The sequence below is a fragment of the Balaenoptera musculus genome, chromosome 16, assembly GCF_009873245.2.
Source record: "Balaenoptera musculus isolate JJ_BM4_2016_0621 chromosome 16, mBalMus1.pri.v3, whole genome shotgun sequence".
Taxonomy (NCBI): Eukaryota; Metazoa; Chordata; class Mammalia; order Artiodactyla; family Balaenopteridae; genus Balaenoptera; species Balaenoptera musculus.
In genome coordinates this window covers 43,345,874-43,358,540 of record NC_045800.1, presented here as the reverse complement: position 1 = coordinate 43,358,540, position 12,667 = coordinate 43,345,874, and positions in this window count along the sequence as shown.

Sequence of the window (12,667 nt, the reverse complement as noted above, 5' to 3'; positions counted from 1 at the left end):
ATTTGGCTCATAAATTGCCAATGTTTTTCCTAGATATTGTCCCATAGTCTGAATACATTCCAGTAAGAAAGGTTTGGGCGGCTTTACTTACATATGCAATTGCCACATAACACAAAAGGTCTTTCAACTATTATGGAATGTTGTATGTTAAAATCGGACTCTCCAGCTGTCTCATGTATCGCAGTTGACAGCTAGCGGATGTGTTATTAATGGATTCCTATATATCAGGATTTTTCAAGCTTTTCTAACAGTACAATTTTTCCATTCAAACAAAGTATTTTGTGTAGCCTCAATGTGTAAAGTAAATAAAAGAATGATTTGGACACAGCTGGTGAGGGTGAGGGGTATCCAGCATAATTTGGACCACTATGTCTCCCCATCAGTCTCCACAGTGGCACCAGGTATTTCTGGGGAATTCTAGGGCTCCCTGGAATGTAGTTTAAAACTACAGCTGTCAACCACATAGACTTCAGCGACTAAAATGTAATACTCTTGGATCACATTAGTTAGTTTCTTGCAAGTCATTGGTAGGCCATTGAGAAATCATTTTGCTTCCCCCAATCCCACTAATTTTAGTGAGAAAATAATGGCACATGGTAAAAATAAATTTAAATAATGAAAAACTAGTTATATAAAAGTGAATCAGCGAGACTTCCCTGGCGGTCCAGTGGTTAAGACTCCACACTTCCACAGTAGGGGGCACAGGTTCGATCCCTGGTCTCGGGGTAAGATCCCACGTGCTGCGCAGGGTGGCCAAAAAATAAATTTTTTAAAATAAGAAATTAAAAAAAATGAATCAGCTTCCAATTCTTATTTCCCTATTGTGTTTTCCAGGAATATTTTTGTTAATAGTTTCTTATGAATCCTTGCAAAAATAGCCCATGCACATGCCTGTGCCTACACATGTATGTACATATGCAACCCTCAACATGTTCCTTTTTTATACAAATGAGAAAATTAAAAGGTCACTGTTTTGTACTTTGGTATATGCACTTAAAAAATATTAGCCTCTCCATATTTGAGTGTATACTTGTATATTATTAAACGCTGCATAGAATTTCAGTGTTTGTCTAAGCCAGCATTTTACCAATTATTATTAATAGACTACCAATATTAAAGTGTTTTATTAATTAGTTATTTAATGGCCATCTTTATATAAAAATATTTGCAAATGTGTGCAAACATTTATGTAGGTTGGAGCCCTAGAGGTGAAAATGATAGAGAGTTACTGCAAAATAGCTCTCCAGTGAGCCATGGAGACTCACGTCAGCAATGATATTAAAGATATGTTTACATCTTCCACCACGTGGTATGTCATCAAATCTATTTTATCTTTGCTAGAGATTTGAAAACACTGTCATTTTAAATTTTAATTTGCTTTCTTTACTAGCTAGTAGATTGGGCATATTTTCATATTGTTCAAAGCCATTTCATTTATTTTTCTATAAACTGTTTATATCATTTTCTAATTTATAAGAACCCTTCTATTTTTATGGCTGAGTAATATTCTATTGTATATATGTGCCACATCTTCTTTATCCATTCATCTGTCGATGGACACTTAGGTTGCACTACCAAATATAAAATAGAGAGCTAGTGGGAAGCAGCCGCATAGCACAGTGAGATCAGCTCGGTGCTTTCTGTCCACCTAGAGGGGTGGGATAGGGAGGGTGGGAGGCAGACTCAAGAGGGAGGAGATATGGGAATATATGTACACATATAGCTGATTCACTTTGTTACACAGCAGAAACTAACACACCATTGTAAATCAATTATACACCAGTAAAGTTGTTAAAAAAAAAAAAAAAAAGAACCCTTCTAATATTAAGGAAACTACCTCTTTTCATACGTTTTGGAAAAAATAGTCAAATTTTTCTATTTTTAAATTTTACCTATGAATTACATTTAATGTTATTTTCTTTTATGGCTTCTGGATTTGATGTAAAATCTAATTGTGAGTAGTTATTAGGGTCAGAGAATCTTCTTTTTGATATTCTTTAGTGGTGTGTATAAAATGCAACATTAAAACAGAATTTCCCTTCATTTCTTGGAAAATGATACATATCTTGAGTAGTCAGTGTGTTCCATTTTAGTTATGGGAAATATATAGTATTTTATTTTTCCTTTTTGATTCATGCTTTCTGGAAAGTTCACAGTCAGGTTTGATACTAAGTCAAATTTGTATTTGCTGTCATTTTTAGTATACTTTATCCTCCATTTTGCAATCTGCTTTTCACTTTACATCCATATTTTATTGGGCAATCTGCAAACAATATTTTTATGTGTGTGTAAGTGTAGGTGTGTGTGTTAATTTAGATATGTATATAGGGATGTGTATTTGTAAAAAGAGACAGACAGAATCTGTTCTAAGTGGCCATAAAGTTGTTAACCTAGATAAGAAATTTCCAAAATTCTCTTTTTTGCAATTGGAGCCACGTACATTCTGGTTTTCTATTTCTACATAATAAACTTCCACAAACTTAAAAATCATAATGGCTTAAAAAATACATTATCTTTTATGATATTCAGGACTGATGGGCTGAACTAGGTGCTTGTCATTTGGGGTCCCTCATAGAGTTTCAGTTAGGTGGCAGCAGAGCCTGGAGTCATCAGGTAACTTCTTTTGTCCATGATTAATATTGCAGTAAAGATAGTTTTTTCTTTTTTCCAATTTATAAATATTTATCTCACTTGATATGAAGAACCCAGGGGCAGGACAGGAATAAAGACGCAGATGTAGAGAATGGACTTGAGGACATGGGGAGGGGAAGGGTAAGCTGGGATGAAGTGAGAGAGTGGCATGGACATATATACACTACCGAATGTAAAATAGCACAGGGAGATCTGCTCGGTGCTTTGTGACCATCTAGAGGGGTGGGATAGGGAGGGTGGAGGGAGACGCAAGAGGGAGGAGATATGGAGATGTATGTATATGTATAGCTGATTCACTTTGTTATAAAGCAGAAACTAACACACCATTGTAAAGCAATTATATACTCCAATAAAGATGTTAAAAAAAAAGAAAATAGAGCTATGGGGAAGGTAGAACAGATATAATTATCTGCATTTTTCAGATAGAATTGATGACATTCAGAGAATTTATATCACATATACAAGTCATGCTGCTAGTATGTTGCTGAACTAAAATTGGAATCTGGGTGTTCTGACTTACAATCCATTGGTTCTTTTCCCATAACATCAACCTCTATAGGTTGACACTTATAATCTGTGACTTCATAAAATCTTCACAAGAACCCTGTAAAGTAAATGTTATTAGCCTCATTTTTCAGGTGGTGAGATTAAAGTTAAAAGGCTTTAAGAATGGGCAATTAAAGCCAAGTTTGTCTGCATCTATGATAAATGATCTTTCCTTCCTACTTTTTAACCTTTCTCAGTACGTTATGTGGACACTCATTTCTAGTACTTCTAGCAGTTTACTAAAACTATTATTGCACTAAGATTAAAGGACTGAGCATGTTTAGAGTTGCTTATGTACTGTCTATATATAAATCCCAATCTCCATCTCTCTCTCTCCCCCCATTTTTTTTAACCACCATGCACACTGCTACCAAATATTAAATATCAATGTGCAATAGTGTCCTTTGCTCCTTCCCAAGTTCAAGGTGCTCACATTTTTATTCTGAATTGAATTACCTGATTGATTTCTCAAATCCTGCAAGGTGAAAAGCCTAGGACAGTGCAAGAATTCACCACTGGGAGCAATGACTTTAAAATGATTTACGACTGTTCTTCAAATAGGACAGAGAATATTAGGAATTATTTCCTGTAAGGATGATGCTGATTTTCATCTTTTTAAAAGTCTTACCAGAATGGAAGCTATATTCATTCTTCACAAGCCAAAATACCTTTGTCATATATATGGGTGCTAAGATAATAAAAAAAAAAAAAATCATATTTCTGAGAACTGATTTGGGCAAGAATTAGAAATAGACTGGATTTGTGAATAAGTGGCCATCTCAGCTTCAGTTAATCAGTTCAAACTCTCTTAAAGACAGATAAAATAGAGCACCCATAGTTCCATTTTCTGTGCCTGTAGATTGAATTAGCATAGAGACTGAAGACTCTTTCCCTCTAAAGTATAGGATCTAGTTCTTTGGCAAGAAGATAGGAACATTTTCTTTTCCATCAACTCTCCTTGTTCTATTAAATGGTTAAATATATCATTTCAGTTATTCTGGGTTTATAATCTAATTATGATATCAACACCTTAATTCTCTGACAATAAAGTGGAAATAAGATATTTGTTAAGAGCTGTCAATAAAATTAATCTGAAGGATTTTTAAGGCTTAAAGTTATAGACATAATGGGGAATAACTGGTAGACACTGTAATTCAAGAAATCATTTTGAATTTAAATCATTACATAGTTGTGAATATGGAACTTTAAATAATTGAGTGGAAAGTAATTATCTTTAAAAAATAAGGCCCTTTGGGTATAAGAAAGTGTAATGCTATAAAAAAAAAAGATCTCAAGATTATAACATACAACTTTTCTCAAGTATCTGTATTTTACATATATGACATTGAATTGACTAAACACATATATTTGCTTTACTTAAATGTATAGAATTTTTCCTATCATGAAATTCTTTGACTCATTTGGACTTTATCATAATAGCAAGTGTTGCAAATTTCCTACAGTAAAGATTATTTTTACTCTAGATTTAAGATAGTTGTTTATTAAGTCTGTTAATGTGTATCCTTTACAAATGTCTTTGATCCACAGTTGGTATACGGAATTACCAACTGAATAGGGAATTTCCAGCTCTGCTCTGTTCTAAATCTTAATTCCATTTATCTTTTAACATAATATCACAAATAGTTTTACTCTTAAAAATCGGAATAATAGTTTCTTACACAGCTTGGTTAGTTAAACAGACAGAAAAGAAAAGATCAAGGAAAGAAAAGAGGGGAAGAGTTTTTCTTTTTACATACTACCAAAAAAAATGAGTAAAGTCAATTTCATTAGTGTTTATGATGTTTCATTTCTCCATCAGAATGTTGGTATTTAAGGTTTCATTTCTTCTTATCAAACACAAATTAGGAGTGTTTTTGTTTGAGATAGTCCCATGTTGAATATTTCATAAACTTCCTTTGAAATTTAATTAAAAAAAATAAAAATAATTCAAGAAAAGTGAAACACAAGCATTAATTTATCAAATTATACACTGGTAGTATGGAATCTTATGTATCCAAGTTTTAATTTGGGGGATTTACCTGGAAAAAGTTTCAGATCTCCTCTAAATCTTCCTGCAACTCACAAAGAATATTCTGGAAGGATTCTCAGGTATTTCCTAGTTGGTAAATAACGCAAATAGTCTGAGACTGGCCTGGAATTCCCTTCCAGATGCACTTAATTGCAGGGAATATGAACAAGTCAGTGGATTATTATTTGAATTATTATTTGATACTATTAAGTTAATTTTAGGTATGCAATTTATTGAATTGTGCAAATTATGTGAAAGACTCTGTACTGTAATATGCTTTTTTGCATAATAGGTATATTCTAAGTATTACATTTGCTATTATTTCATGTGGTTAAAACCTAGTGACATATTTTTATATATGCTTTTGTATGATAATTTAGGCATATTCGTTCTATAGTTCTCTATCAACACAAATAACTGGTTTCTCCAGATATAAGAGGTAAATTTTCTAGACCTTCAGAGGGAATAGCATGGGCTCTAGTCCCCTTCAGCCAATCAGGTGTGTTTCCAAAGGATAAGAAGTAGTTCAGGCCAACCAGAGATGGGTGTCAAAACGAATGTGTTTGTAAACATCATTGAGAGAATGAAGATTTAATCAGCTACTTCAGAGCCCAAAGACAAAGTATGAACAGCTGCAAAGGAGCTCATCTTTTACTCTGAAACAAACCTAAGTCATTGTGCCATGGAACTGTCATTCCATAATGAATGTTATTAACAGTGCTAAGATGAAGCTCCTTCAAAGAGATTCATGGCCACTAAGACTGAATTTAGGTAGGTGTATTAGTTTTCTACAAATTTCCAGAAACTTAGCAACTTAAACAACAGATTTATGGGAAAGAATCCAATGTAAGCCCCATTGGGCTAAAATCAAGATGTCAGCTGGGCTGTGTACCTTTCTGGAGAGACTAGCCAAGAATCCGTATCCCTGCCTTTTCCCATTCCTTAATTTGTCATTCGTTCCTTAATCTTAAAAGCCAGCAATGGTGAGTTAAGTCCTTCTCACATTGCAATACTCTGACCTCTTCTCTGACCCCCCCTTATACTTTTTATGGCTTCTGCAATTACAATGGGCCCACAAGGACAATCTTCCTATTTTAAAGTCAGCTGATTAGCAGCCCTTAATTCTCTTTCTTCATGTAACATAACACATTTGCAGGTTCCAGGGATTAGAATGGGGGCATCTTTGGAAACCATTATTCTGCCTACCACGGTAGGGGAGTTCGAAACAATAGAAAAAACAAGGCATATCATGGTGCTGAGCTAGTTTCTGGCAAGTGGCTGAAGGAGAAGAGAAGCTTCATTTTTTGCCCTTTTTTTTTTTTTTTTTTTTTGCTTTTCACCCCAAGGGCAGTGCTGTCTCCTCTCCAAAGCTGTTTGCAATACCACCATTCTTGAAAAGAAGTCCAGAACAATAGCTGTCACTGCCTTTGCTCACAAGATTTACAGAAACTGGAGAGACCCACAGAAAATACTCTATCATAAGTACCTCTTTTATCATTAATCATCTGGTTTATAGTATCAGATAATTCTTAGTCTTCAAACTGTATCCTAAAACCAATTTGTTTACATATTTCTTAATTTTCCCCCTAAGGCTTTTTAGTGTTATTTTTATCTATTATTGGCACTGAATGTTCTTTGGATACCTGTAGCGCCAATTACTTTCTCTATAATTCTTCCTGCCTCCATACCATACCTGTCATTTCATGAGAAGTTTATAAATTTAGGGTAATGGACCTGCATTTATTTTTCTCATGTAAGGATAAGCTCTGATCATAGTCATTTTTCTCTAAAAGTTTGTACTGGCCTGTCTCACTTTTTTAAAATCCTTCTCTTTTGACAGTAAGTTATTGGCTTTCATTGGTTCCTTGGCCTACATTTAGAGTGCTTTATTCTTATATAATTATTGCTTTATTTCTCTTTGTTGTCTAATACCCTTAGCACTTCTAGAATGACTGACTTCTCTGGTAGAAACAGTTTGGGAAATCTGATGTTCAGCAGCCAAAGGAGACAAAGTTAGGGCTATGTTTTCTACTGTCATGTTCCCATTTTTTTCTATACTAAACTCAAGGTAGTGCTAATGTACATTGAAACCCTTTACACACGTGGACTGGCTTTTCAGTAAACCAGAGCCACACACCCTGATTTTAAACAGTAAAAAGCTATGTACAGGTAGATAAAGTATTGAAGGGTGTAGATTCTGGAGCCAGACTGCCTCAATTTGAATATTAGCTCTAATACTTAGCTGTACAGCCTTGGGTAAATTACTTCTCTTTGTCTCAGTTTGCTCATATGTCGAGTAGTATTTTTGAAAGGATTAAATGAATTGTATACTGTACTTCACAAATGTCTATGTACTAAAAAAGTTATTATTTAACAAGAGTTGACAAAATATGAAATAAATGCCCACCTATTTACCAAATTGAATCAGTAAGTTTCTTCATGCTTTTTCACACATATATTCACCTTTTTATTCACCTTTTCTTTTTTACTTTTTAAATAATTATTTTCTTACACTTGGTTCTAGACCTCTGGATTGTTAGTACATTGACAAGGGGACATGAGGAGAATAATCACGTTGAAGAAAGCATTTGTGATTACCAAAGGGCTTAGACAGTAAGGTACCAAGCAAATGATTCTTCACAGTTGAATTTATAGAGAAAAGGTAGGTTCTTGATCTGAAGAGACCAAAAAAAGTCCAATCAGCAAATGAAGATTTGTCTTCCTGATAAACTGAACTGTACAGTTAAATATGATTAAAATAGTATGATTTATATTATGTATTATGTGACTTTTACCACAGTAAAAAAAAAAACACTTAAAAACAAAAAACACATTAATAGACATTGTCCCTTCTTCTCATATACGATACATGTACCTGGCACGCTGATGTTCATTAAAATTTTGTTTTTAAAAAACAGATTGAAGTGACTCTCTTTCCAGAATGTGAAAACAACTGGTTAGGACAATGAAAAAATAAGTTAAAATTTTTTATGAGTGCAATATAGGACAGATAAGCAATTAATTTTTTTTTTCTGTGCTCATTTTCAAGCAGATTGAGGAGAGAGGCAGGGAGAGACTGACAAAGGAAGAGAGGAAAATAGAGAAAGAGAGACAAAGGTGGGGAGACTTATGATTCGCTTGTGCTTAATACTTCCAGCTGCTCTAAGCAGTGAATAATTCACTAGGGAGACAAGTACAGCGTCCATAGTTCAGTGCTCATGTTACCAGGCAAAGACCAAAAATGATGCAGTTTTATGAACAAGATTATTCATCTGTTATTGGAAGAAATATCCTGAAAGGCTTAAGAAAGCGAGAGAAATGTAGGTGAGAGGGCACATTTTTATAACATTCAATATATTGTATTTAATGCATACTTCATCCAGAAACAAAAATCAAGTAACAGGAAAAGGAAACTGAATATAAGAAACAGGTTTTAGAAAACAGTAAGGGTCACATCAAGGGTTCTGTAGAAGAGACCAAAACCAATCCATCTAAGAAGGATGAAGTTAGGAAAAAAGTCATCCCTAATACAATTAGGGAAGTCTCATAATGCACAGTATTGTGTTTAACAAGAAGAGAATCTTAACAGCAACATTATAAGTCATACCAGGGAGACAGCATGGATGGGTGGATTACATAGTCCACCATAAATACTGTGCTAGGCTTTTTTTTTTTTTTTTTAAACATCTTTATTGGAGTATAATTGCTTTACAATGGTGTGTTAGTTTCTGCTTTATAACAAAGTGAATCAGTTATACATATACATATGTTCCCATATCTCTTCCCTCTTGCATCTCCCTCCCTCCCACCCTCCCCATCCCACCCCTCTAGGTGGTCACAAAGCACTGAGCTGATCTCCCTGTGCTATGCGGCTGCTTCCCACTAGCTAGCTATTTTACATTTGGTAGTGTATATATGTCTATGCCACTCTCTCACCCTGTCACATCTCACCCCTCCCCCTCCCCATACCCTCAAGTCCATTCTCTAGTAGATCTGTGTCTTTATTCCCGTCTTGCCACTAGGTTCTTCATGACCTTTATTTTCCCTTAGAGTCCATATATATGTGTTAGCATACTGTATTTGTTTTTCTCTTTCTGACTTACTTCACTGTGTATGACAGACTCTAACTCCATCCACCTCATTACAAATACCTCCATTTCATTTCTTTTTATGGATGAGTAATATTTCATTGTATATATGTGCCACATCTTCTTTATCCATTCATCCGATGATGGACACTTAGGTTGCTTCCATGTCCTGGCTATTGTAAATAGAGCTGCAATGAACATTTTGGTACATGACTCTTTTTGAATTATGGTTTTCTCAGGGTATATGCCCAGTAGTGGGATTGCTGGGTCGTATGGTAGTTCTATTTGTAGTTTTTTAAGGAACCTCCATACTGTTCTCCATAGTGGCTGTATCAATTTACATTCCCACCAACAGTGCAAGAGTGTTCCCTTTTCTCCACACCCTCTCCAGCATTTATTGTTTCTAGATTTTTTGATGATGGCCATTCTGACTGGTGTGAGATGATATCTCATTGTAGTTTTGATTTGCATTTCTCTAAGGATTAATGATGTTGAGCATTCGTTCATGTGTCTGTTGGCAATCTGTATATCGTCTTTGGAGAAATGTCTATTTAGGTCTTCTGCCCATTTTTGGATTGGGATGTTTGTTTTTTTGTTATTGAGCTGCATGAGCTGCTTGTAAATCTTGGAGATTAATCCTTTGTCAGTTGCTTCATTTGTAAATATTTTCTCCCATTCTGATGGTTGTCTTTTGGTCTTGTTTATGGTTTCCTTTGCTGTGCAAAAGCTTTTAAGTTTCATTAGGTCTCATTTGTTTATTTTTGTTTTTATTTCCATTTCTCTAGGAGCTGGGTCAAAAAGGATCTTGCTGTGATGTATGTCATAGAGTGTTCTGCCTATGTTTTCCTCTAAGAGTTTGATAGTGTCTGGCCTTACACTTAGGTCTTTAATCCATTTTGAGTTTATTTTTGTGTATGGTGTCAGGGAGTGTTCTAATTTCATACTTTTACATGTATCTGTCCAATTTTCCCAGCACCACTTATTGAAGAGGCTGTCTTTTCTCCACTGTATATGCTTGCCTCCTTTATCAAAGATAAGGTGACCATATGTGTGTGGGTTTATCTCTGGGCTTTCTATCCTGTTCCATTGATCTATATTTCTGTTTTTGTGCCAGTATCAAACTGTCTTGATTACTGTAGCTTTGTAATATAGTCTGAAGTTAGGGAGCCTGATTCCTCCAGCTCCATTTTTCGTTCTCAAGATTGCTTTGGCTATTCGGGGTCTTTTGTGTTTCCATACAAATTGTGAAATTTTTTGTTCTAGTTCTGTGAAAAATGCCAGTGGTAGTTTGATAGGGATTGCATTGAATCTGTAGATTGCTTTGGGTAGTAGAGTCATTTTCACAATGTTGATTCTTCCAATCCAGGAACATGGTATATCTCTCCATCTATTTGTATCATCTTTAATTTCTTTCATCAGTGTCTTATAATTTTCTGCATACAGGTCTTTTGTCTCCTTAGGTAGGTTTATTCCTAGATATTTTATTCTTTTTGTTGCAATGGTAAACAGGAGTGTTTTCTTAATTTCACTTTCAGATTTTTCGTCATTAGTGTATAGAAATGCAAGAGATTTCTGTGCATTAATTTTGTATCCTGCTACTTTACCAAATTCATTGATTAGCTCTAATAGTTTTCTGGTAGCATCTTTAGGATTCTGTATGTATAGTATCATGTCATCTGCAAACAGTGACAGCTTTACTTCTTCTTTTCTGATTTGGATACCTTTTATTTCTTTGTCTTCTCTGATTGCTGTGGCTAACACTTCCAAAACTATGTTGAATAATAGTGATGAGAGTGGGCAACCTTGTCTTGTTCCTGATCTTAGTGGAAATGGTTTCAGTTTTTCACCATGGAGGACAATGTTGGCTGTGGGTTTGTCATATATGGCCTTTATTATGTTGAGGAAAGTTCCCTCTATGCCTACTTTCTGCAGGGCTTTTATCATAAATGGGTGTTGAATTTTGTTGAAAGCTTTCTCTGCATCTATTGAGATGATCATATGGTTTTTCTCCTTCAGTTTGTTAATATGATGTATCACGTTGATTGATTTGTGTATATTGAAGAATCCTTGCATTCCTGGAATAAACCCCACTTGATCATGGTGTATGATCCTTTTAATGTGCTGTTGGATTCTGTTTGCTAGTATTTTGTTGAGGATTTTTGCATCTATGTTCATCAGTGATATTGGCCTGTAGTTTTCTTTCTTTTTGACATCTTTGTCTGGTTTTGGTATCAGGGTGATGGTGGCCTTGTAGAATGAGTTTGGGAGTGTTCCTCCCTCTGCAATATTTTGGAAGAGTTTGAGAAGGATAGGTGTTAGCTCTTCTCTAAATGTTTGATAGAATTCGCCTGTGAAGCCATCTGGTCCTGGGCTTTTGTTTGTTGGAAGATTTTTAATCACAGTTTCAATTTCAGGGCTTGTGATTGGTCTGTTCATATTTTCTATTTCTTCCTGGTTCAGTCTCCGCAGGTTGTGCATTCCTAATAATCTGTCCATTTCTTCCAGGTTGTCCATTTTATTGGCATAGAGTTGCTTGTAGTAATCTCTCATGATCGTTTGTATTTCTGCAGTGTCACTGGTTACTTCTCCTTTTTCATTTCTAATTCTATTGATTTGAGTCTTCTCCCTTTTTCTCTTGATGAGTCTGGCTAATGGTTTATCAATTTTGTTTATCTTCTCAAAAACCAGCTTTTAGTTTTATTGATCTTTGCTATTGTCTCCTTCATTTCTTTTTCATTTATTTCTGATCTGATCTTTATGATTTCTTTCCTTCTGCTAGCTTTAGGGTTTTTTTGTTCTTCTTTCTCTAATTGCTTCAGGTGCAAGGTTAGGTTGTTTATTCGAGATGTTTCCTGTTTCTTGAGGTAGGCTTGTATTGCTATATACTTCCCTCTTACCACTGCTTTTGCTGCATCCCATAGGTTTTGGGTTGTCGTGTCTCCATTGTCATTTGTTTCTTGGTATTTTTTGATTTCCTCTTTGATTTCTTCAGTGATCACTTCGTTATTAAGTAGTGTATTGTGTAGCCTCCATGTGTTTGTATATTTTACAGATCTTTTCCTGTAATTGATATCTAGTCTCATAGCATTGTGTTTAGAAAAGATACTTGATACGATTTCAATTTTCTTAAATTTACCAAGGCTTGATTTGTGACCCAAGATATGATCTATCCTGGAGAATGTTCCATGAGCACTTGAGAAAAATGTGTATTCTGTTGTTTTTGGGTGGAATGTCCTATAAATATCAATTAAGTCCATGTTGTTTAATGTATCATTTAAAGCTTGTGTTTCCTTATTTATTTTCATTTTGGATGATCTGTGCATTGGCGAAAGTGGGGTGTTAAAGTCCCCTA